The sequence below is a fragment of the Camelus dromedarius genome, chromosome 7 (genome assembly GCF_036321535.1).
Source record: "Camelus dromedarius isolate mCamDro1 chromosome 7, mCamDro1.pat, whole genome shotgun sequence".
NCBI classification, from domain to species: Eukaryota; Metazoa; Chordata; class Mammalia; order Artiodactyla; family Camelidae; genus Camelus; species Camelus dromedarius.
In genome coordinates, this window is record NC_087442.1 from 52382367 (window position 1) to 52408663 (window position 26297).

At 41.3% G+C, this 26297-nt stretch overlaps 1 long non-coding RNA gene across 2 annotated transcripts in view; it reads left to right on the top strand.

The window, feature by feature from the left end:
• LOC135321751 (uncharacterized) overlaps positions 1 to 19064 on the top strand; it is a 116022-nt gene extending 96958 nt beyond the window's left edge. For both annotated transcript variants that reach the window (XR_010381790.1, XR_010381789.1), the window contains one exon: positions 18917 to 19064. This is a non-coding gene — a long non-coding RNA (uncharacterized LOC135321751). The remainder of the gene's footprint in view (positions 1 to 18916) is intronic.
• The last annotated feature ends 7233 nt before the right edge of the window (positions 19065 to 26297 follow it).

Consider the following 26297-nt stretch of genomic DNA (forward strand, 5'->3'; position numbering starts at 1 on the left):
GTTCCCATTTGGGATGTGCATGTGTGTGGGCTGGCAAAGGAGTAGGGGCGGATAAAGAAAGCTTTCCCAGAAAAGGAAAATATTTTGTTAAAAAGGTAATATGTTTTTAAAAGTACTGGGTGAAGTGTAACAATTTAGAGGGCGGCATATGAGTTGTATTAGACCTATTTGATACAGTGAGGTTGTAAAATATATAATTTTGTTTGGATAAATACAATGATCAAGTAACTGTAACTCATGTATCCTTAGAACAAAGTGTTACAATCTTTTCAAACTGAGATTATTTTTAAAGAGTATCCTAATGCAAAATCTCTCCTTCCTTCATCTCCTTTCCCTAATCCATGATACTTCATACTAAGAAGGGGTGAAGTTTCCTTCTGGTACTCAAAAAAGACCAGCTGCTTTCAGTCACATAAAATGCATTTAAAAAAAAAACCCAAAACACTATGATCATTTGCAATACCTATTCTATCTTGAAATAGTTTTAGAGAACCTTGGCTAATAGGTATACAGATTTTATACATGAACTAGAAAACTTCATGTATATTTCTTAAACATGTATGTGTATTTCTGCCTGGTGCTGCCTTGGTACCCTGCCCCTCAGGAACAACACTGAACAAGGGTGTGGCTGATACCAGGTTTGATGCTGCCGTCACCTGGCATCCAGGGGGAGTGCTGTGAAACTAGAGGAAAGCTGTAAAGCGGTGGCTTTTAACTGAGCATCGCACACTTCATGACCACCGTCAGTCCTAGCCCCTGCCACTGACGTGTTTGCATTTGAGTATCTTTGGGTGAAGGGCCTCCAGGGGGCGCTGCCTTTACCCACTCCCATGTTATTTGAATCTCAAATGATGACTAAGCAAGTTTTTCAAGAAGTTTTAGAGTCAGGCTGAAATTAAATAAATGCACAGGGAGAAAAAGTGTATTTTGTTCTTGAAAAGCTTAAATGGATATCCATATACATGTGAATTATATACATGTTTATAAATCCACTTACTCCTACTGTAATTTAGGCATCATTGGTCCTAATTAGAAACTTGACTTGTTTTAAATCATATTTCTTACACCACTAAGTGCTTTACTGCAAAGAAGAAACTGTCCTTGATTTGCCGTCTATTTATTATGGAAATAAACGCTCGTTCAGGGCTTCATGGATTAATCATAGGGATGATCCTCAGAAATCCTTTTCCTACAATGTAAAATCAGATACTGTGCAAAAGGGAAGAGAGATGATGAGCTGTTTTTCTCGTCATGTGGACAATCCCATAGTCTAATCAATGCCTCGAAGAGAAAATTATTTTTTCTAGAGGACAGCTGTGGATGGGGATCTGGCTTAGAATTAGAAGACCAGGTGTTACTTCTGGCACAGCTGTGTGATATTTTGGGCTCATCATTTATCTTCTCTGACTCTGAACTCTCACTGGTAAAATGCAAGTGATCATTTTGCCTCATAGAGGAATGTTAAGGATTAAATTTTTAAAATCCTTTGTAAACTGTAATGAACTATGCAAATACTCGTTTTCTACTATTGTTATTACAATTTATTAAGGGCATATGAGGTATCAAATATGTAACACTGCACACAGTTTTGTGCATCAGTAATTTGGAAAGCCTCCTCTGGGAGGTGTGTCTCTGGTCCTCTCGGTATCAGATGGAGCAGCTGGGACCAGAGGATCCACTTCCAACTTGGCTTCTTCACTCACAGGTCTGGTATCTGCTTGCCCCTTGGCTTCCCTCTCTCCACCTGGCATCACATCCTTTAGGACCTCTCCATGTGGCTTTGACATCTCACAGCATGGTGATCTCAGGGAAGTCACTCTTCCTATGTGGTGCCTGGATTCCAAGAGAGAGGAGCTGTCAACCCCAAGTCAGCAGAATTGGCACAGCATCCCTCACCCTGTATTCTACTGGTCAAAGCCACCTTAAGGACTGCACAGGTGCGATGGGGGGAAGAAACAGATTCTGTCTCTTGATAGAATCAGATCTGGCTTTGAATCAGATCTGACCCATTATCTCCTACTGCTTATATTCATTTTTCCTGATATGCATTTAATAAATGAACACTTACAGCTTCTTACTTGTACACAGAACATGCATGCACACAGAGCATGGTGTGCCAAGGCAGCTATGACCTGCCATTTTATCATCTGGAAATACCCAGTCACTTTACATTTGCACCTGTTTTTGTTACGTTGACCACTGAGAGTTGTGTGATGTTGAATGGAATGTCGAGGTAGGGGATTGTCACCGTTTTGGTGACGCCGCTCTAAATCTAAGGAACAATAGAAGTGTGATGCGTAAGACAGCCTGGTGATGAAAATATTTTAAGTCTTTGGTACTGTGGAGGCAGCTGCCTCCTCTGCATAAGACCTGTCATCCTTTTCCTAAGTCTGAAGTGTGGAAATGCATTTGTGGCGTATGTGACATGTCAAAGTGGGCCACGTGGCCACTTCATTCCTTGGGATAGTTGACTAACCAGAACACATTCTTTCATTATGTCAGAGAGGACAGGATTTATTTTTCTAAAACTGACATGAATTTTCTTATTAGTGCTCACAGCTACAATAGCATGAGCTCTACATTGCGCTTTGTAACCATGACAGAATCTTGCTGTGGCCTCCCTTCAGTGTTCTTAAGTAGATGTTGAAGGGACCATTTGCTGTGTGTGTGTGCCCTTTACCTCATCCTTTTCCATTCATGCTGCAGAACTTCCAGTACCAGTTTTCCTCTGCTGTTCCTTCTCTTTCCTTCTTGAGGTCTGTTTCTCCTAGCTTTCTCTGTTCATCTTCTGCTGACTCCCTTCCTGATAGGATCTGACCGCTCAGCGCAGTAAAGTACACCCCAGTAAGATTCGCATTTAAAAGTGTCAGGACCTTGAACCTTTCAAGGGACCCACTGTTCTCTGTCCACATTCCCATTCTCTTCCATGCTGTGAGATCTGATTTATACATGTGAGGGAATCACAGTCTCAAACACCTGTAAGTGCCTTACAGGAAACATGGATGAATAAGATGAATAATGCAGGCTGGATAGAAATAAAACAGGGTCTTCAGGGTCATCTGTTTTCCCCCTGTTTGGTTCAGTCATGAGTAAGTGGAAATATTTTTCTATTATAAGAAGAAATATTACCACAGACAGCTGACATTCAGGGTCACTGTGGAAAAGACAGTAGGGAGGGTTGGGGAGGATGGCAAATGGAACGGCCTAAGCCCTGTTGAAGAGGCCTAGGCATTACTCAGCTCCAGGTCACTAGAGTCTTGTGACAATGCAGGGCTGTTACTACTAGATCCCATTTTATGTAAAGTCGCCTGAATCGTAAATGTCGGTGACTCTTTAAAAACAAAATAAAATTCTATGTAGGTCAACAAAACATATCTTCAGGCCAGAATTTGCCCATGGACCTCTAGTCTATAAATTTATTCTTTTGGGGGAAGGGTAATTAGATTTATTTATTTATTCATTTTTTTAATGGAGGTACAGGGGATTGAGCCCATGACATCGTGCATGCTAGGCAGGCACTCTACCACTGAGCTATACCCTCCCCACTATAAATTTATTCTTGACTTTTGACTGTCATCTTCCTCTTTAGCTCTGAGATCATACCCATCTACTCCTGTGACAGCTTTGTCAAATGTCTAAAATTCGTCATGCTTAATACATCCAAATCAGAGCTCTTTTCCCCGCTAAATCTTCCTTTCTCTGGAAATGGCACCATTATCAGCTTTGCAGCTTGCCTTCATCATTTTATTTCTATTCTTTCGCATAACCCAGTTTATCAATAGGTTATGCTATTTCTAATCCCCAAAATTTAGCTAGAACACACATTCACTTTTCCCCATCTTCACTAAAAGACTTCATGTTTGTTCAGTTTCACTTTCCTGGACCAATGCAATAGCCTTTAGGTGGTTCTTTCTGCCTCCATTCTTTTCTGTTTCATCCGTACTCTGTCAGCACTGGAGAAATACTAGACAACAAAAACAAAGACAACAACACGATGCCTCCTGCAGACTCTTTCAATGACTTCCCACTGCAGCTGGAATAAAAGCGACGGACTCCTCCACTGACCTCCTCTTTGTAACACCACTCCCTCGCTGAGTATTTTTGAGCCACATCAGTCTTCCCTGTGTCATTGAAGACGAAAGCTCTTGTCTATCTCAGAATCATCGTGGTGGCTTTTCTCCACTGGAGCTTTGAATAGTTGGCTGCTTCTCCATTTCATGTCTCAGCTCAAATGTCTCCTGAAGGAGGCATTCCTTGAGCATCTTGTCTCAAGTAACCCCTTCCACTCGGCTTCTCTCTATCACTTCACCTAAGTTACTTTCTCCATTAATAAACTACTGTTATTTTCTACTTTTATATGTTTTTATTAATTAACAACTTCCCCCCTGAAATGTAAACTCTGTTATTAAGGCAGAAATCTCATCGGTCTTGTTTGCTAGCAAAGCCATAGTAGCTAGCCTGGTATATGGTATTTTAGAACAAATATTTGAGGGAATAAATGGTTTGAATACTTAGACACATTTAGCGTGGAGACATTGACTATTTCACAAAAAGCTTTCATTCTTCACCTGTCCTGTGCTATCTGGCCCTGCCTACATGAATCACTGCAGTCAGCACCAGCCTGCCTCACTCTCTGGGAACCAGCCACGTAATTTCTCCCCCTCATTACAGATGTATTTCTTCTGCCCAGAATGATCTTTCCACTCAGACTCCTGTTTTTGCTCCTATTCTATTCTTTCAAATCTTAAGTGAACGTTGCTTCACAGTGAAAACCTTTCTGCCTGCTTCACATCCCATCACCTGAGACTTGTACTGGTTCCTCCAAGTGTGTGCTTTCATGTACTCGTCCTTTGTGTCCCTTATCCCAGTGATAATTAGCCCCTTCTCCTCTTCATACCTGTTTGCTGCCTGTAAGGATCAAGTCTGTCTTGTTTACTGCAACATTACAAAATTCCTAGGGCAGAGTTGAAACTAAATAAATATTCACTAACAAAACTTTGTTAATTCATACTTGAAAATATGGAACTCACTTTTCTGCCATTCCCGTCCCCCTAGAGTACACATTAATTAACAGTAACAGAAATAAATTAACATGTCACCCTGAATTACTAACACAGGACTTTCATTCCCTAAAAAAAGTCCTCCTCCATTATTTTTGAAAAATCTTGGGGGATTTGCCCGTGCACTCATGAACCGAGCCTGTCAGTCACCGTGAGGTCTTCTGTTTCCTCTCCTCCTCTCTGACCCGCTCCCCTATTAATATTTGTCACTTGAGCTGGGTGAAGGTGTTCCACTGCTGTCCCCCAAGCCCTCAGCAAACTGACATCCGTCTGTTCCTTTTTGGTACCACTGCCAGCCTCTGCTGCCGTCTGTGCTCTGGTTGCTCTGAAAGTGGCGAGTGCTTTAGCACATTCTGTGCGGACTCACTCACCCCGTGGGGTAATAATACAGAAAAGAGCAAAGCCTCCTTACTCCTTCCTGAATTACACCTCGTAACAGCAATGACCTCTTGTCCGCCAGTGCTCTGCAGATGTTTTAGAGAAGCGTTTGACTATCTATTTCCTTATACTTTTTTAAAGTAATACCCACCTCTCTTAGGATTCAGGGCAAATCCATGAAGCCCTGAGTGAGACACAAACTCAGCGACCCATTCTGTGTTTTTCTCAGAATCGCTTTACCCTTCTGACAGCTGAGGCTTTGATGTGGTTCAGACACATCTCTCTGTTGGGAGGCTCTTCTTATATCATTCACACACACAGATATCTGGAGAGCATATTTCATCCATTTCCCAGGCTTCGAATACAGTTGAAGATCATCAGGACACCCCCCCCCCACCTCCACCAAACTGTTCAGTGAGAGAACAGACATGGCAGCTGGGCAGATGCAGACCTGTGTCGAAATGTAATGGGAAATGTTTGCAATTGTCGGGTAGGACAAATCATTTTCCCTCTACTCTTCTAGGTTCTTGGCTGGAACCCACCCCAACTCCCTATAATAAAAGACAGATTTAACCGGAGAAAAAGACACAGAAGTTTAATAACATGTATTCCTCCTGTAGGCATGAGAGATAACCACGAAAACTTAGTAACTCTTCAGAGTGGCCAAAGGCGCCCCCTCAAATACTTTTTCCAGTTGAAGACAAAGGAAAGATGTGGGCCGGGAGGCTAGTTATGGGAGGCTACCAAGAAAAACGCTGTAAACAAGGGTATGAAGGGTTCGGCGGCCTAAGCATCTATAGGTTGTTGCCTTCTCCACTGATAAGAGTTTCTAGAGATTTAGAGGAGGTTTCCCTTACAAGTGTCAGTTTCTCTTACAAAAGGGTAACTTCTACTCAGTTTTTAGACTCATGTTTTAGGGTGATGAATTCTGCCATGCTTCCCGTGAGGAGCCACCCCATATTGTTCTGCATGCTGACGCTCTACAAAGGCGAAATAATGAATAGGGTTTCAGGAGCACAGAGCTTGTTACAGGCCAGGTTTCTAATGCCTTTATAGCAAATCTATCATAATTGTCAGGGATCCCAGCCAGAGTCTCCTTCTTTCTCCCTTTTCCCGTACCATCCCTGATGACTGCAAGGAATTTCATACGCTTATAAAAAAGGAAAAACACTGACGTGAGACCAAAGACTAGGGAATGGCGTGGCGTCTGCTCTTTGGCAGGGAATGTTTTTTCAATGTGTCCAGTGACTCAGTTTTTCCATAGAAAAAAATTTCCACTCAGATAAATCTGACGTACTTTATGACCAAATGCAAAACAGGATGATGGACACTGAGCGGCCTAGAGACGGCCTGGCCGGCCTTTTACAGCTTTCCAGGAGCCAATTTGAGCTCTGAGCAGTGAAATGCGTCAGTGCTTGAGAAAGAGAGAAACACCAGGTGAGAATTCCAGAGAGATCTGTTGTTAAAAAGGCAAGAGTTGGAACAAAATAGAAACCTTACTCTTAGAAAATTAGTAGCGATGAAGCAAACGGGGAGAGCAAATGTTTAAATCAAAGGGGATAAAAATAATTAAGGGAAACAAAATTAAACTGAAGAAAGATTTTGCCATGTCTAAGGCTCTGCTTGTAAATAAAGATCAAAGGGAAAAGTGAGTATGTCTAGAAAGGAAAAGCATTACTGTGAACAACCTACTTTAGCATGGATCTCCTATGTATTACTTTTGAAATATTTCTACTGCACGACTTACGAATGTGTCCACTTAGGAGTTGAAAGAGCAAGCTTTGTAATGTCTTTGCTGATTTTTACCACATGCAAGAGGTGATGGAATCTAACACTTCAATTCAGTGATGGAGGCTATAAGAAATCATTATTCACAGTAGGTACAGATGGATGTAAATCAGTTCTTAGCCTCAGATTCTTATTGTAATTAAATGAAACTCCCACCAGGGGGAGCAAGGGAACAAATCTCAAAGCCCTGTCCAGGCACCTTTCCAGCTGAAGGTACACTCGATTCCAGAGGGAACTGCTCAGTATTTTTCCTCCCCCCTCCCCCCGCCCCGTGAATCACTTGCAGCCTGTATTTCACTGTGGGAAGTTTCTTTGAGATTTATTTTCTCCAGTTTTTCAGCTGCTTTTTTTAGTTGTAAATCCATGCTATGGTTGAGCAGCAAAGCAATATTCCAGCAAACTCCAGCAGGGAAATATTTTCCTACAGGATTTCTAAAACGTCACATAGTCAGTTACAGGGGAGCCTTTCCTAGTGCCTTGCCAAAGGTAGCACTCTGGTAACTGAGCCTGGGGACTGGGAGAGAGGATAAAATTAGATAGGGAGGGGACACACTGTGTAGGGAAGTTCTGGGAATGCTAAGTGACTCAGAATGCTGAACTGGGGAAGCAGGCAGGTCAGCACAATAGATGCAATTAGCAAATGCAATTAGCATCAGCATATAAATCCCTCCCTCTTGACTTTCTTCTCTGTATTGCCAAGGCAACCCAGGCAGCCTCCTCCTTTCCCGCCCCCTCCATTCCAACAGCCCCAGTCCCCCGCCCCTCTCACTTACTGCCTCTGCCCTGGGAGTTGGTTTTAAACAGGTTGCACCTGGATTAGCACGTGTCTAGGGGTGGCGAAAGAGAAAATCGGGCGAGGAGAGTGAGGACCTGGGCTCTGCAGTTGAGATTTTTTTTGTTGTTGGTTCACATTCTTTGCAGGAGATAGCCTGTGCCAGTTTGGGAATATTTTATTCCTTTTTGTGATCCTCGGCTGGCATGAAAAATGCCTTTCTTTTATTGCAACATGGGAGTTTGCAGATGGAGAGAAGTTAACCCAGGCACTTCCCTGCCTGCTCCAAGTGTACCTTTTGCATATTTGAATCTGGCGTTAGAGCTAGTTTGTTGCAAGATGAGCAATGTTTTGAGTTTATTTTCATGGTCATTGATAGGCAGAAATTATGAAGAGCAAAGTAACAACTCAAGAAAAAGAAATGGGAATGACTAAAAAAAGTTACATATCTACGTCTGTATGTATAAACAGTAGTAACATCTGAGTGAGAGGTAGAATTGAAGGAAGAATGTGGGCAATTGAATTTTCTGAATTAAACAGTTTTGCCTTTTTATTAAGTGAATATATAATACTTTCAAAAATACAAAACTAACCCCAAAATGAAAAGAAAATTCATTTAAAAATAGACATCCTGATCAGATGGGGGAAAAAAGTAAGATGTAGAATCAAAATGAAGCCAATAACTCCAATAATAGCAAAGCCTTTCCCAAATGTTTCTGCGTGCCAGGCAGTATTCTAAGCCCTCATTTGATTCTCACAACCACCCTGGGATGTAAGTATTTTTATCTCATTTTTTTCAGATAAGGGAACTGAGGAACATAGACAACTTGCCCAAGATTACTTAGTGCTGTAAACTACCATGCCATACTGCCTTTGATTTCTCAAATTTATCTGCTATGATTTGTTTATAACACTGTGTTTGTTGATTATTCCATTAGGAGAGAAAGAGCAAAAGAAAAGTAGGCAGCTTGATAATATTAAACGTAATTAACCCTCAGGTCAACTTGACTTTGGTCTAGCAAATGGATTTTGGAGTCAGCCAGGAGTGAGTACATACCTAGGCTTCACCATTTAGTTGCCTGGCTGGCTACCTTCTCAGCCTCAGTCTCCACATGTGTGAAATGGATCGAATAATAGCTGCTTCTCTTCCAAGCTACCCACTCTCCTTTAGGTTCTCACCCTACCCAACCAGTACCCGCCTGCCGCTACCCCCAGACTTTGGGTAATTTCTTCCTTCTTGACAGAGAAAAAAGGACTTGATAAATTCATGCAGGTATCATTTTAGTTGCACCATGCCTTTCCTAGGGGAATTGCCACTTTAAAATAGAATCTGACTGGGAACAAAAATGCTTACCCCAAAGGCAAGGTTGATTGTGAAATATTGTGAGGATGAGATCCTTACTGCAACCACTCCCTGACTTGCACTCTCTTTGTCTTTTGCATTTATCTACCCAAGCCCTCGCTGTACTTTTCTTCACATTAGTCATACATACAGCACACACAGAGATGTGATAATGAAGAAACAAGTGAGAGACTTTTAGAACATGTCACATACTTGCGTGGTCTCCCCATAAGTGTGTTGAGTCTTGGCTGACATGGATGACAGGACCCCAAATCAGGGCTCCCCAGTTTTTCAGTTGATTTTCCCTCCAGAAGCTATTTTACGGGGATTTCATATGTCCATTTCATTTTCCAGCTGTATTGAGACATGGTTGTTTTTTGTTTGCTTGTTTGTTTGTTTTAAAGGACCATGTTTCTATAGTGATGGAGTCCTCTACTGCAAAATGGGCTGGGGTTCTGTCTTCCAGCCCTGGCACTGATGGTGTCTAACTTTGTTACCTTGGGCAAGTCCCATCGTCTCTCTGGGTCTCATTCTGTTCCATTTGCAAAAGTAAAGTGGCCTTAACCAGATTATCTGAGGTCTGCTTCAGATCCAATGTTCTTTAATTCTTTGTGTCTGTTACCTGAGGAGGCAAACAGCTCTCTCTTCATACGTAATTGAGAATAATTGTAAAAGTATCACACAGAAGATTGTCAAATGGCTTTCTGTCAGGAGGAGTTGGGGAACTATCTCATTTCTGAGATGGAAGCAGTATTATTTTAAAGCATTCTCAGTTTATAAATTGCCGACTTTTCTAAAGGTCAGTGTATTGAGCCTCAGAAATAAGTGTTTACAAATAAAATAATATCAATAACATGTTTTTGTAAGTTGGAATAAATTGCAGGTTTTGCCTCCCCCCAGGAAAAAGTCTCCTGTTGATCTTTTTAGCCTAATGGTAAACCATCAAGAAATGTCAATTAAAACCAGATGCATTTCTTATAACTCAGCAAATCTGAGTAAGAGTTAAAGAAAACATCACTCCAAACAAATAGATCATTGACAGATTCCCCAGTTTGTATCATCCATTAACTTAGTTCTGTAATATTTATTTATTAAAAATCCATCACAGATGTAAATTTTCTGAACACAAAGGATGCATTTTATAGTCAAAATCAGCCTTCGATGAGTAATTTCTAAAAAGAATTTTATGCTCCTGCTCAAGGATCTAATTACATATTTGCCAAGGAAGAAATTCTTTTTTATAGGTGATTCTCACAGATTGGCTGTTTAAATGGTATTAATTCTTTTGTTCACTCAGTATACATGTAATGGGCCTACTATGCGCTGGGCACTATTGTACATATTGAGGACAGATCTGCAAACAAAGTCCCGAGGTTTATGGAACTTTGCGAGTTTATTTCATGTTCTTCTACGTGTCAAATGGACTAACTTAGAAGAAACTAGGGTGTGATATTGTATATTGATAAAATACATTTAGAAATATATATGTATTTTTTAATTGAAGTCTAGTTGATTTACAGTGTTGTGTTAGTTTCTGGTGTACAGCAAAGTGATTCAGTTATATATATATATGTACGTGTGTGTGTGTGTGTGTATACATTTCAGATTCCTTTCCATTATAGGTTATTACAAGATATTGAGTGCAGTTCCCTGTGCTCTACTGTATAGAAATGTCATTCTTAAACAGATCTTGCTGCCATCGATACGTTTCAATGCTCTCTGTTATTGAGTACTCCTTCTCATGTTTCATTCTTTAACTCTCAGTGTCCTTGCCTGGCACTGCTAAGGAAGTTGACATTTTTAATTAGTTTTTCATAGACAAAGAATTTTTCAACTAGGCCAGTGAACCTTGTGTAGTTCAATAAACAGAGGTCCCATGGTTGAGAGGAAAGAAATTGGATTAGGAATCAGAAGTTTAAACTCTGTCATGTACTGTGGACTCAAGGAACTTGGTTAACTTTCCTGAACTGAGAGGCCTTATATATAGAATGATTCGGTACTTCTTGAGGTTTTCTTAAGGCTTGAATGAAATTATATGTCCCATTATTCTAAACCCTAACAGGGCATCCTGTCATGCTAACGTCTAAAACAATTCTTAGTTTTAAAAATGGCAACCAGATTTGTTGTAGACCTATAACATAATACATATACATTAAGGAGAATAAAAAAAGATAAACAGCTTTTAATTAACTTGAAAATTGTAATCCTTGCATCATTATGTTCATCAGATATATTGGATCAGAAAAGTCCCCACAACATATCGATCCATTTCTCTTTTCTTTAACTTGGTCCTGGCAAATCAGAATAGCACACTCCAAACAGAGCGTGACAGAAAAGAAGCTGTGTTTACCTCTGTTCATCTAGAAGAGGATGAGCATGGATAATTCATTTTAAAATGAGAGTTTTATGCATTTATAACTGCACACATGACTTATGGGCACATTTTCCTCATTTCTAGCATGACATTACCCTTCAGAGATGTACTCAAGGTGACAGAGGTACCACAGGTACGACAGATCACTCATCAGGATGTCTTAGGCTCAGTGAGATAATGAAATGAGATCCTCTGAGAGATTTTAGAGTCACAGTAGAGAATGGAAAATGAAAAGCACTGTCCCTACAGATAAGTTAAAACGGCCTTTGAGCCTTCCACAGTAAATTTAAGGCCTCCAGTGGGCAGGCTGAGGTGATAGCAGTGCCCAGGGCGGAATGAGAACAGGTTACATACCAAGGGCCCGCTACTCACCTCACGCAGAGCAAGCCATCATTTTGAGCTGATGTTAGCCTCATATTTTACCCTCTCTGTTTCCAAGAATGTCCTCCTACTTCTAATGTCTTTCTAGGCAAAGTGTTTTATCCTAGAATGTATCCTTTAATTATTTGGGGGGAAGCATTTTTTTCTTTATTTAGCACTCCTCATAAACAGCACAAGGCTTTGAGGAAACATCACAGAAACTTGGTGACTGAAAGAAAAAAACCTAAACATGATGGAGCACGTTGTTAACGAGCATTTCTTATTATCAAAGAAGTTGGTACCTAGTCATGTAATCCACATTCGAAAGTAATTTATGAAATCTTCATGTCGGCTTGGTGAAGTACCAGACGTAGCCTTTATGGACCTGGGAACAGCAGCAGGAAATAGACTCAGGTGGATCAACATTTAGGAGATTTTCAGAAATTGAATGAAGGAAAAACAAAACCAGATGCAAACACCACAAATGGTGGTTTTACATCATATCACCATGTAAATAAATGGATCAAATGGTAACAGTCTCATATATAAACCAAATAAATGTATCCAGGGAAAGTTCCAGCTCATAAATTGGTATGTGATGTACATCTTGCATAAACGCCTCTGAAAACCGTTCCTTTCTTCCATGCACTAGCGATTCAGTGTTCAGTGGAATTATTTTAATAGCTATGCTGCGCTAAACGAACCACTTGTCTCATGCAGCCTTCCACCAATTTTGAGTAAGAAAAAGAGCCAAATTAGAAGTAAACTGTTAGACCATGGACGAAATAATAAGTAGGAGCCCACTAAAAATATGATTAAAGAACAAAAGCGTGAGCAATGCAGTTCTTAAGACGTTCATCTCCAGCACACGCAAACCGAGTTTAATATTTCAAGGAATAAATACAGACAAGAGTGAGTTGGAAATCATTGTCTAACCACAGCACACCATCTACATGCACAAACAGGGAGAAGGTAATCATTTTAAGAAAGTCTTGTTACTGGATCTAATAATATAGACTCATTCAAACTTCTTTCCTCAAGAAATCTTAGATTAACATTTATTTTGTCTCCTCAAAGGGCAACTTGAAGACAATTAGATAATGTGTCCTAAACACAAAAGTAGATCAGTTTGTGAATTCACTGTAGTGGATGTTGAGGTGCACGAGATAGAGCTCTCCTTTAGAACCAGTGCCCCAGTTCCCTCGGGAGCTAGGAGGAAGGCTCACAGCCCTCCCCAAGAATTGCCTCTGTCAAAGGGATCTGTCTCTCCAGGACAGGTGAAGGGGTGAAAGATTACAAAGGCTGAGCCTCCTCGCCTCAGTCTGGGAAATCCCTTAAGGGGACGCCAACTCCAGAGCTCCCCAAGGAATCAGGTCAGTCTTCCATGGTCACTCTTTCACAGTCTGCCTTTTCCCTCTGCCCAACCCTGCTTCCTTACCTCGTTTTTCAGGGGTTGTTCTGAAGAGTGCCACTCAATGCACCACATACCTACAAACGCCAGAACCTCCGGGTCTGCCTCCTGGGGTGTTGACCTTGGCATTACCCCTCTCCCTAGTTAATTATGGTTTGAACCTGCCTTCACTATAGCAGGAAATTGGAAATGCTCTGCATTTTCTCATTACTTTAGCATCATTTCAGTGAAATATTTTGCTCTTTATCTCAAAAAGTCTTATATTGCTTCCCTCTTTTTCCTCTTTCACAGTCTTGATCAAATTCTGATCACATTAAGAATCCAGGGCACTGACTTTTTCTTTTCTAGATGCATGATTTAATAAGGACAGAAAAATTTGAAAGGTCATGGAATCCAGTTTTAGTTGTAGTTTTCAAAAGGCAGTAGACCAAGAACACTCTTCGGTCTTCCAAATTAGCATTCGTCATCCCTACTCAAGACGCCCCTGTCTGACAGTTCATTCAGATTTATATTCCCAGACATGGGCTACTATAAAAATTAAGTTTAAAAGAAATAAACCAGGAGTTATATTAGGAGCAGTGCCAGTTGTATTAGGTACAATGTATATTTTTTGAAACAAATATACTAATAAAATAATTATCCAGTGGCTACTAATGCTTACAATCTAATATATGTACTTCACTAAGTACTTTTTCTATATTGTCCCTAAAACTCATTAATTACGACAAGATAAATAACATGAGTATTATACAAGGAAGGAGAAATGAGCTTCATGACTATTAAGTTCCTGACCAAGATTTCATGTTTAGTTAGTGGCAGTTTTGAAGCCCGTTGGTGAAGGCTGTGGGAACATACTGGTAGTAATACAGGGCCAGGTTTATTTAGCTTGATACAGTAAGGGAGAACACTCCACAGGCGAGCCTTGGGAGTTTATCAGTCTGCAGAAGTAATGACCAGCTTTTACAGGGTTTGGGGGCTTCGTTTGAGTGGTTTTAAGATGACTTACAAAACAGTGTCAGTTAGGATTAGCAGGCTGGAAGGAAGCAGGAGATATTTACTGATTGGTTATGGGCTCTTAGAAGAGAGATACTTTAACCATGGGGAAGTGTTCTCTGTACTTTTCCTTGGTCCACAAGTCTGTTATTGTAATATGTGAGTTAATACCCTCTAGAGGACCCATCAAGCTGTTTCTCAATTGACTTAATCCCCTTTGCCACGATCTGAAAGCTGCCAACGGACAGGAGCCCATTTTATCTATTCAGCTCTATCATGCTGCCTTCAACCTGGGCACAAATTCTAGAATATGTATGGATTACCATGTTTTCTTTAATATTTAAAACTTCATTTAAAATAATGTATAATGTCTGTTGATATGAGCCTCACCTTAGCCTTCTCGTTAGCCAGATGAGAATGTAAAATTTCCTTCTTCAGTGCTGGATATCATTTACCACAGTTAGATGTACTGACCAGCATTAAGAGGAAAAAAAGGGAATTTGGGAGTAGACAGCAGAAAAATGCTGTAGAATCATAGAAGGATGTGAAAACAAGGATGAAAAGTTGATTTTTAATCTCATATATAGTTAGGAATTATTGAAAGGTTTGCAGGTAGAAAATGGTATCATGAAAATACTAGTGAAATGAATCTGAAAAGCTACGAAAAAGATAATGAAGACCTGAGACCAGTAAATGGGGCTTAGGCAAAGACACTGCAATAGGTTTTTTAAATGGTAGGTGCTACAGAGCTCTGATATTAATTTTACTTCAGCTAACACAGTAGTTGAAAATGGTTCTAAAGTCTTGAACCTAACTGACTGAAGTCAGTGTTAGCTCTTTTCTAAAGAGGAAAATCAATTTGATCTGCTTTAGAGCCACTGATTTTGAAGTAAGTACAGGCTGACACATCTGCCTTTCTCGGTTTCTCCTAGACCTTGTAAAGCAGAGCATGAGGGATTTTGCATGCTCGTTATAACATTACAGAGTTTTGATTGGCTGTGCAAGCGTGAGACATTCCTCTCCACAATTCACCATTGTGGCCACTGCAGAAGGATGGCACGGATCATCTAAAGACAGTGTATCCAGTTCGGAATTAAAATCTGGTGACATGGCTTGACAAGGGCTGTTTTCAGACATGTTAAGGTGATGACGCTGAAGTCAGGTTGACTTATTTAGGAGATGTTGTGGTTACCTAATGCTGTCTAATAAACTCCTCTACAAGTTAGTGGGTTAAAATAACAACTACATTAATAAATCTCCTGATCGGGGGTCAGAAATTCAGGCAGAGCCCACCTGGGCAGTCCTACTGTGCATGGAAATGAGTAGGATTCCCTGGGTGGCATGCAGCTGGTGGCAGAGCCGAACCAGTGGGTCTGTGACGGCTGCACTGCCATGCCTTATGCTGGGTGGGGATTGCTGGAGGGCTGTGTTCAGCTGGGCTTCTCTTCCTTTCTTCCGGCGTGTAGTGTTAGGGCCTAACCACATGCTTTCTCTGGCAAGGTGCTTGAACTCCTTATGTGGATGTCCAGGGCTCTTAGAGACCAGAGTGGAAGCTGTCCAGACCTGGGATAGTTTCACTGTGCCAAACTCTTGTTAGTCTCAGTTGTCATCAGCCAGCCTACGTGAAGGGGAAGGGCCACAAGACCCCTGTCTTACCGGAAGAGTGCCATTTGCGGTCGTATTTAATTTGCCGTAGGAGAAATTAGGTGAGGCCTCCGCTCACCGCAGCCTCCACCCTGGCAGGACCTTTCCCGGCTCGAGCAGAATCTGCTCACACCCTGAACACATCAACCCCGGGACCTAGGGATGCTTGAAAGGCCCTACTCACGGAAGGTCACCCATCCTGAAGCCTCTAATGTTTTTTTGCTGAAAATATAATATTGGACCTTATCATGGAAAAAATGTAGCTTGCAAACAATTTAGACTGCTCATATTTACCAACTCTGAAAATAACCAAACTGACCTATAACACAGACAGTTAGAAATAGTTGGAATGTCTGAGACAGCAGTATGTATTTAAACAGTATGTCAACTTTGCTTGTAATTTTTGGAGATCAGATGTTTTAATTTATTTAGATAACCTTTACCAGTCAACTGGGAAAAGAAATTGGATTCTTGAATGAGATTTTTTAACAATCAACTTCTTTTTCTCTTGAATATTTTTTACTTAAAGATATTTCCAAATATGCATACACATATATATATGTGGTGACTAATTGAAATAACAGGTAATTACCTTGTGCTTTTATTTTAAATCTGCAGTTCATTAGCAAGAACCCCAGTTTAAATGACAGACATCTTAAAAAATGGGAAAGAGTTGCCGGTTTGTAAACACGTCACCAGGTTAAATTGTTAATTGTATAAGCTGTGTAGTTGGAAGTGAATCACAACTAAAGTACTTTTGTTTTAGTTAAAGGTTTTCATTGCTTTCGTTTTAAGAAATCTGGGTTTTTGTGAATTGTCTCTATTAATTGAATGTAAAAATGCCATAGATTATGATTTTCAGTCTAACTAGAATTGAAATACTTCCATATTTTCATAATTCTAAGAGGTCTACGTCCACGTTTGTAAAGCTGTGTGCTTCCTACCTCATTTATGGTAAAATAACCTCTCTCCTGCATACATTCTATAGTTGCTCAATTTTCAGAAAAAGATTATGAGAGAAACATCGTGAACAACTTTTTTCAAGTATCGGTAAATTATATATATGTGGTCTTTAAAATAAATGATATACACAGATCATTTCACTTTTTTTTCTTTTTGGACTGGAATCTCTTTCAGTTCATTTATCCTCTGGCATAAATGTTGTAAAGGGAAAAATATAAGTTTCTGATAAATAGTCACACAATTTACCATTTTTACTACGATCTTTGGGCAGATGATACATGTACTTAATATGTTACTTGTTTATCCTACCAGTTAAATATGAAACAATTGCATGTCTAGCACCGTTTCTTAAGAGAATTAAATAGAACTTTAGTATTAGTATTTAAAGAGATTTGTACAGCCCCTTAACTCACTCAGTAAACATTAATTGAGCTGCTACCCTTGTCAGACTCTTCTAGAAATGTAATAATGAACAAGACCAAATTAACCCCCATTGTTCTGAAGCTTACATTTGTACTAGAGGGAGCAGACGATAGAGTAAATAAAACAAGTGTATATAATTTGAGTCCATAATTAGTGCCATGAAGTTTGGTTCAGGGGAAAAGAGAGAGGATGATGGGCAGGGGGTGTAGGAATACTCTTTGAGCTCATGTGGTCAATCCAATCCTTTCCATGGAGGTGACATTTGACAGGTGCTAAATAAATGGAGAGAGTGGACAAGGCATGCTCCCGCCCTCCCCCATCATTCTCTCTCTCCTTCCCTGACTAAATTCTTGTATGGCACTAATTAATACCATGAATGTATAACCGCATATGTCAATATATGTCATATGTATCATAATATTGATATATAAAATGATTTTATTGTCTACTCCCTTGAATAGAATATGAACATAAAAACTGAAGGATGGCAGACATTAAGTCAGTCCTACTCACCATTATGTTTCTAGAGGGAGTGTTAAAAACATACCTAGTTTTACAGATGAGGCTACAAGGGCTCTTTAGTGATCAAGTGTCTTAACCAAAATCATACAACCTAGTAGAAGGAAGAAAATGAACATGTGCTGAGTGTTACCGTGTGCCAGACATCGTGGTAGGGTCTTTTGTATCTTACCTGATTTAATCCTTGAAGCAGCTGTCGTAGGCTGAATGCTGGCCTCTAAAATATCCACATGCTAATCCCCAGAACTTATAAATGACACCTGATAACAAAGAGACTCTATAGATGTGATTTAACTAAGAATCTTGAGATGAAGAGACTGTGTTGGGTCATCCAGGTGGGCCACTGTAATCACAGGGGTCTTACAAGAAGAAGGCAGGTGATCAGAGAGGAAGCACGTGTTACTTTGGAAACAAGAGGCTGAGGGGATGTGAGGAAGCCAGTATGAGCCAGTGAATGCAGGTAGCCTCTAGCAGCTAGAAAAGGCAAAGAAATGGATAATGCCCTGGGGCCTTTAGAAGGGGTAAGCTTGACTTTAGCCCAGTGAAACGAATGTGAGTCTTCTGGCCTCTAAAACTGTTAAGAGGAACAATTTGCTTTGTTTTAAGCCATCAAGTTTGTTAAAGCACTTACAGAAAATTCATACGGCAGCCCGGCTGGGGAACTCAGGTTAGGTGGAGGTAACTTGGTGAGTATCATCACATCTAGATGACAGAAAGTTGTGTCCTACACACTGAGACAACACCCCAAAGCTTGTAACTATGGGCGGAAATTGCTCTCATATTTTAGAGTGTCACGCAGTTATAAGTAATTCTTATAAGGACTTAAAGATTGGAGGGCAAGTTTTTGTTCTGCTGAGGTTTTTGATGGTGAAATATTTCTTCATGATAGGTTTTCACGAGCTCGGCATCCAGTCCGGTTCTTAGTGTCAGAGACCACCTGCTCCAGAGGGTCGGAGCCCTTTATTAATTAGACACCCAGCAGCACTCTTCAATCCCAAAATGCTCTGCCTCCTTCTCTGCAAAACAAGCCTAACGCTTCCAGCCAGGTAATTCCACACATGATGGCGCAGCGGTAATAATGCTTACTGGGATCTGAGATTATTCCAAAGCCCCGTGCTTTCAGCTTGGAATGATTGAGTATCAGTATTAGTGGGGTGAACTAGCTGAAAATTCTGTGCTGATAATTATTGAGGGGAGGCTGTCAAGTGGATGCACAGCACCTAGTCCTCTTTTCTGGAGGTAAGCGAGGCAGTTGACCGTGGTCCACGTGGCTTCTGTTTGGTGTGTCGTCCTCAAATCGAATCCCTTGTCTTGAGTGGACTTGCCTCTCCTCTGAGCCTTTCTTGTGGCTTTGATAAAACAGAAGGAGCCGCACCACGTGTTTCTTACATGTTTCTTCCCGTCCACTCAACACAGCTCTTAAGACCCTCACGCTCGCCCAGCCCAGTCGGCCTGAATGAGGTCTAGAGGAGTTTGCAGACAGAGGTACTGCATCTGGGTTGTTGAGCTGTGAGCTCAGGCTCTTTCCCTCCCAAGGCAAGGTGATCTCAGAAAAGCATACAGAGACAGGCAGTGCCTTTAAGAAAGGTAGAGCGCATCTCAGGCCATGGTTGAAGGCTTAGGACCCACAGAACCTCATGGTCCCATCTTGCGGCTTCCTTTGGAGTAGAACACAAGATATTGCTTGGTTGAATCCCTCCAGGGTGGAAACATTCGTGTACATGATGACTTAGGCCTGTTTATTGCCTGTTGTCTTCTCTGGGTGGGTATATGGCTGAAAGAGGCCACCTCTGCAGAGAGCTCTGAGGGGGTGAAGTGGCTTGCACTCCCTTCGTTGAAGATGACAGGGATTCGTAGGCCAACAGATGCAGAACAGAGTAGCCCAGCTTGAGTCTTCTTGAATGTGCTCTGTCAGAGGGAAACTGCCAAGAAGAGGGTCCCCAGAGTCTAGCCCCCACATTGCTATCCTGTGCATTATGGAGATCTCCCCTAGTCCCCTGAAAAAATCCACACGTACACTCTAAGAGAGCCACCACATAGGAATGCCGTCATGAAAGACAACAAAGGCCAGGCGACAACAGTATGAGGAAGGAAAGACTTTCCTACATCTTCCTCCGGTTCCCCCTTTCTCACCTCAGTCCTAGAGGAAGCAGGGAAAGAAGGAGGATGATGAGGCTAAAGTGAAAGATAAGTAAAAATACTCTTTGTCACAGAAAGACTGAGCCATGGGCCAGTCTTGAGCTGTGGAGAAGAGAGAAACTCTGAATGGAATCAGAGATTGGAGCTCTGATTTAGACTAGATTGAACTTTTGAATAAAGTTGACTGAGGGTGAGTCATAATGATTGAAAAGGAAATAGCAGTGACTTGGAAGTTACAGGATTTGCATAATGTGCCATCAGGGCGTAGGGAAGGTTGATCAAAACGGAATGATAAGAGGAATAGTTGGTTAAAAATAAAGAGACTTCCAGAACACATTTTCATCAATTTTAGTTCGCTTATTAAACCAGTTAACCTCGTGGGATGTGCAGTGGAACAGCCAGGGCTTGAGACCAGATTTCCCATGTTACTTTGAATGTGTTTTTATAATACCTTGTACAGTGCACTGATTTCAGTGGTCATCTGTCAGTTCTCTTCCTCCTGCCTCACAAAATCAGATTAACTTTAGACTTCCTTGGTGTGTGTTTCTTTTTCAATTTATTCCTTTAATTTCTGGTTTGCCTAACTTGCCACATTTTGTTCTTGGAAATTTTTCCATTTTTTTCATGCAACGGTCGAGTGGGAGAGAGACATTAGATGACAAGAAGTAATAAGATCTACTTCCAGGAGCAAACTTAGAGTATCTTTGATAACACAAAGAGAAGATTTGTGTTTCTTTAGGATTTAAGATTCTGTAATCTAAGGAGAGAAGGAATGAAGCTGGAGAACATTACTTTGTTTAAATCGTTTCTCAAGAAATTTAAGGTGTCCTGAATATCAACCAATAAAGAGGCTGTCATTTTAAATGATTCAGTCTTGGTTCTGTGAAATAGATGAAGAAGAATAATGGGAAACGAAAACCCTATGTTCAGTCATTAAGTGGCCTAAGGATATTTAGAAGATAATTAAATAAAAGCATCTCCCAAATAAGAGACAAATTGAAACACTAAATATTAGTAAAGCTGTTATACGAAAGTATCTTTAAAAAACGAAAGCTCTCTTCTTGGTCCCTTACTACTTGGGAATTGCTAAGAATCAGCATGTCTCAACTTTCCATTTCCTGCCTTAAGTTGTATTCCCCCTCCAAAAAAAAGAAAAAAAAAAAACCCAAGGCATTTAAAGTAAAATATGTTACATGTTTAAGGATGGAAATCTTTCTCTGTTCTAGTTAAATGCCATTGAAACATAGAGGTCCATCAAAAATGTTTTGAGCCTACTATATACATGTCATTACAGGATCATAAAGGTCTGTTCTTTTCCCTGTTACAAAATAAACAGTTCAGCAAGAGTCAGGTTGTCAAGTCTGGTTGGGATCTTAGAGATTATCTAGATCACTTCCCTTCCAGTTGAACTCAGTAGTCCAAGGTCTCTGATCTCATCAGTTACAGATTTTGAATCAGTGACCATTTCTGCTGACTCCTATCCAGTGCACCCATTCTCTCTGAATAGCATTTGTCATTTTTATCCTGGCTCCAAATTGCATATACATTCTTCCCCAGACCCCCCCCCCCCCAAATACAAAATAAATTTTGGAATGAATTTTATTTTTCTATTTCTTATTTTCAGCATCCAAAATTCTGTCACTTTGTAAAGTGCCTTTTCCACTCCATCTTTGGTCTCCCTATTTCTTTTCCTGTAACCCTTAATGCCTTAATTATTCACACATTTGATCATCTTTGGGTGATACTGTGGCCTAGAAGCTGGGTGTCAGTTTTAGGAGAAATAGGACAGTCTGTAGGAAGATGACAGACCAGAGAACTTAGAGAGTTTGACCCATTTTTAAGTCACTCAATGTGCTTACAAGGCTGTGTTGTATTTTATGTCAAATTAGGTACTCATACCAGCATGAAAATAAGATAATTTTGATCAAGTTCTTGTAATCATTTCTGAATTAGATGGGGGAGCCTGAAGTTCTTTAACAATAGACTCAGAATGTAATGGCTGAAAAACAAGAAAAAGGTAAAAAAGACATTTGGTTCTTTCTATGTAATCGTCTAGGGCAGCACTTCCCATAGTATGAGAGCTGTTAGGAAAGAAGATTCCTGAGTCCCACTCCAGATATGGAATCAGAAGCTCGGGTTTTGAGGGCTGGCAACCTGTGGTAAACACCTTGCCAGGTGTTTCTGATGCACATTCAAGTTTGACATCTATGGGGCAGTTTTCCAACCCAGGGAGATGCTTGTGTGTGGTGATGAAAGGGAGGTGTCTCTGCTTCACTTAGTCATTAAGAGACCCAACCTGACTGCATCTCTGCCATCCTCAACACGCCCACAGGAAAGAGGCAAGAGCACAGAGCAGGATATGTGCGAAGACTCATAGGACCGTTGTCGGGCTTCTCACCTACCTTTCGAGGAAATTTCAGCACGTGGTTCACAGCCACCTACAACAGAGGCTCAGAAATGTGATAAAACTAAGTATATTATGCCTCGTTACCACAAAAGAAGGGAGACAGGATTTCTGTGGACAGCTGGTAGTCTCTGCGACAATCACACAGTTATCTCGGGACGTTCGGGCTTACTGGGGGTTGGGGGTGAGTTTTAGCTCTTCCTTCTTATCTTCCTACTGCTGCTGCTTTAGCTCAGGTGCTTTTAATCCTGGCACTGGAACGAGAGTATTGTACCATGGGAGCTACAGTGAGAGGGTAATCAAGAAAGTGTAAAGGTTACCAGCACTGCTCGGTGCTGCCGAGAAATCAGTGAAATGAGCTCTAAAAGTGTCCCCTGAATTTGGCAAAATGACATAAGCTGTGTGGGCATGACGTTTGTTGGCAAATGCACAGGAGATGAGAAAATGAAGACAGCAAAACAAATAAATGGAGTAGCAGAGAGCTAGGGCTCTAAGGAAGGATGATACGGTTTAGAGGCCTAGGAATGATCTGATGGAGAAGACCTAGTTGAGAAGGTAAGATTGAATATCCAGGGAGAGGAAGTTGGGTAATATTCCTGAGAAGGTATAAGGGGGTCCGAACACACAGATGGGAAGTGTTACCTTAGATAGGAAAAGGGAAAAGTGCCTCTAATGGAAAAGGAAAGAAAGAGTCATATAGAGAAAGAGGGGGAAAAAAGTTGAAGTAATCATTGGGAAAACTGAGAGAGGAAGTTTCTAGAATAACACAGATGGATTGTTGAGCAGTCTTATAGACCTACTTGAAGTCACTGTACAAATCTACATAAAATCATTGTAATAGCTTGTTAATGTTATATTGGTATGCTATAGTAATTTGGGTGCTGTAAACTCTAAAAATTACATTTATTGGAATGTCTCTGTTAATTTTTTTTAAGCATTAAAAAACTGACCAAGGATAGGAAAACTATGATATTTTATTTTTTGTCTAACTCTGCTTAATTAATCTGTGGTAGGAATTCCCTAGTTAGCAGGTTTATTATAAATATAGCACTTTGTGAAATTCAGTAAGTCTCTCAAGTCTTCAAAATGAATACTCATGTGGGAGGTTTTTAAGAGTTGACATCATTTCCTCACATTTTATTGGAATTTTAGAAAATTCTGAAGAGAATCTCATCAAATGAATCAATATTTCATGTTTATAAAAAAAAAAGTAATAAAGAAAATTGAGTGCCTAATTTAAACATGCAGTTTATATGCCAAGAAATGAAAAAAATAGGCCATTCTCAATCATTAAATATATTTTTTAAATGAAGTCTCTAGATGCCTATAAATTGAGAAGGGATCTGGATATTTACCCAATGCCCAGCTTATACCCTTGTAACCTGGTTGCTGTAGGTTCTTGAACATAGTATGCGCTTCGCCAGGGCCCACCACGTCGCTCTGAAAAGTTAGCTTCCCTTTCCGGGCTCTCACACTCTGGTCCGTGTAGCATCACCCTGATCACTGCAAGTACCAGATGACCAGGGGTAACCCTTATGCTAATGATTCAGATCAGCCAGTCCTCACTCAGGGAGCCTGCAAAGCCTAATTCGCCCCACCCTGGCTGCCAAAGCTCCCCTACATAGCTGCCCCCACAGCTCTGCTTTGCTGTCTCCCCCTTCCTGGGTGCAGTTCCCGGGGTGGCCCTGCCCAGCGGCTGTCTCTCCTCGGTAGCAGTAGGTAACAGGACACTCAGCCTCTCATCTGCATGAGTCATCGCTTTGCATCCCACCGTCAAAAGGATTCTTAAAGTCTTATAAAACAATTGGCACTGGGGCCAGCACCACTGACTCTTGGATAGCTTCTTGGGAGACGGCTCTTGGCTCACTAATTGGCTGCAGACCACAGAGGGAGCTGTTTGGGGTGGAATTTGAGCTTGGGCGTAAGTCTTGTTGCCTGAGGCCACTTGAGCTGTGCTTTCCAGGCCTGATGGTTCAGTGGCTGTGCTTTTAGTCACCGGCTGTGTCTGGCAGAGGCTTATTCCAGGGGTACCGTCTCTTCCTGACAGTGTGTTTCTTTGTTATGATTTGGGGCAGAGCTCTGGTTGGCCTGCGTGTGTCAGGGGACCCCTGCGCAGGCACATACTGGCTGGGCCACCCCCATGGTAGAGAAATGCCCCCCCCCCCCGTCTCACGTTGGCATTGCTCAGGCAGGGTTAGCAGCCACCTGTCTTTGCTGCTGCTGCTGCGTGACGTGCTGTCCCCAGGGAGCTTTCCTTTCCCTCAGCTCTCAGGAATGTCACAGGGTGCGCCCTTGGAGACTAGCTGCCCAGTATGTAATCCAAAGGGGGCCTCTGGTGTAAAGAAACCAGTATTTTATCCCAGCAACCCCCTTCAGAACACCTACCGGTTATCCAGGTACTTCAGTAACGCGAGGCCCGTGAGCCGTGTGCTTTGGCCTTCGTAAGGGCCCCAACAGAACATGTCAAGGGACTGATACTTATGACAGTGGGTGTCCCTGCACTGTCCCAGAGAGAGGCCGCTATTGTTCTCAAGTGCAAACCCTAGCCTTTTAGTGGTGGACTGGGAAGGCTTGGGGTAGAAGCCAGTTGTCTACAGGGCAGGCCGTAAGCCCCTTCCCCCACCACACTGGCAGCACCCACTGGTTGCTTCTCCTGAGATGCTGGACAGCTGGGCATGAAACGTTTGATGCTTTTTTCCTTTGCTGTTAGGGACTGCAATATGTTTCCTGAGCTTGCTGTTTACTTAGCTTGTGGTATGCTCTTGCTTTTTATCTATACTTGCATACCTAAAGGGAAATCTTATAAAGGTTACTGTTATCTGTGCCATTCTAAAAAGTAATGGAAATTATCGCTTCTCCCAGTGGGGAACTGCCTCATATTGGTCTACCCTTCAGTTGAACCTCCCCACAACACCCAGAGCCTTCTCCAACTTCCCCTCCCCATCCAGCTTGCCACCACCACCTCCCACCCTGTTTCTCTGACCACTGCAATCACCCTTTCCCCTTGGTTATAAACAAATGTCGCTAACCTTTACGTATACCTTACTAAGCCGTCAGTTCATATTCTCCAACAACAAAACTGTACCTGCCACCGTAACTCAAGGAATACACCAAGATATTATTATCAAATACATATATATATATAAAATGCGTTCTTTAACACACTTTATGACTCCACCGTGATGTTGTTAGAGACCTCCACATTTCAGATCTGTTTTTGCCGTATTAACAGGAAACATGGTTACAGGTTAGTAACCTACTTAAACTTCTACTTGTTTCCCTCCTTTTGACTCTCACAATAAAATGTTTTCCTAGGTAAATTAGGGGAGCTTATACCCTACTCTCTAAACGTCTCCTCTACTATTTTGGCTACTGGAACTCTTCAAATAATTGAGCTCAAAACTGATGTCAGGACAACAAGACGTCAGATGTAATACAGTTTTGTGTTTGAGCTGTTTTGATCCAGTTTTGAGGAGCTCACTAAAAGCTGGTCAGTTCCCCTTCCTGAGCAGCTAGGCCCACAACCCAACCACTTCCCTCATTGGGCTTCCATATTTAGGACCACTGTACATCCATCCTAGCTGCTTCAGGGCCAGGAACCAGACAACTAAGGACAGCCCGTGTGCCCTGAGCCTGAAAAATCATTTAAATTAGCCAATCCACAGGGAACCCTGTAAACCTAGCTAGATGCAGCCCCTTCCCCATGACGGTTATAGCTTGCTGTCAC